Below are 1,097 nucleotides of genomic sequence, written 5' to 3'. Positions count from 1 at the left end.
TTTACTGGTGCATTTCCCCTTGTTTGATGTAATAAAAATCCATTACTATGATTTGCTTTCGAGAATCAATGCCGTTTACGTATGTTTGTGCATGTGTACCTGCTTGTGATTTCTCATCAATTCAAGAGTCAAGAGTGTTTTTACTGTTAATGTCCTTGAACAGAATAATGAAATCCTTGCTTGCAGCAGTACAACTTTACAATTTTAGGCCCACCTTACTCACCGTCGTCCCTTTGGTGCTAATTGAAGAAGTTTCATTGAAATCGATGTTATATTTTTAAAGTTATTCACATTTTAAAGTTTAAATCTATCTCCTAGGGAGGGTGGGGGGGTGGAGGGAAGATAAGGGGGGTTGAGGGGGATGGTGTGGGGGGGGAAGGAGGGAGAGGAAGGGGGAGGGGAGGGTGCTGCACCAATGCAGGAGAGGTTTGGGCCCAACGGGTCCACTTGGTCTAGTAGATAATATAATACAACATAAAAGCTCGATAAATTTCAAAAATACAGCACATAAATTAGATTTGTATTAATTAAACTGGTGCATTATTGCAAAAATGCATAAATTAAACACGTGTAAAACACTAGCTGCCTGTATAGTGCAAAAGGTGAAGCCTGGAGTCCCTGGTGCACCCCAGGCAGTCTGTATTTACTTGGAGTTTATAATGTTCAACAACTTGAGTATTGGTGGCATGAAGCTTCATGAAGAAATGTCATACCAAGCCACTGAGGTGATGAAGTATCCGCTGCACTCAACATTGCTGCAGGAACAACACAGCGGCCTCTCACTCACCCATAAGCAGTCCACAAGATCTTTCTCCGTGTGCTCTTCCAAACAACAGCCCACAAGCATGGCTGCATTCTGTGCCGCACAACCACCTTCAGGCTCAGCAGCTTCCTTCTTTAACTGTAAACCCTTTCCATCCTGGCAACCACCTCGTTGTACCTGACTGCTCTAGTGCAGCCTGGCACGCAGAAGAGATATTCTACCTGGATGACAGGAGCATCGGCCCATCTTCAGAAGACTGGCTGATACTCATTTAATCTTGGTGCAAAATAGTTCATTGGACCCTCATCCTTCTGAGTTCATGGACTGTGTACAA

This window comes from Rhinoraja longicauda, chromosome 23, assembly GCF_053455715.1.
Source record: "Rhinoraja longicauda isolate Sanriku21f chromosome 23, sRhiLon1.1, whole genome shotgun sequence".
Lineage (NCBI taxonomy): Eukaryota > Metazoa > Chordata > Chondrichthyes > Rajiformes > Arhynchobatidae > Rhinoraja > Rhinoraja longicauda.
This window is presented reverse-complemented; position numbering follows the sequence as displayed.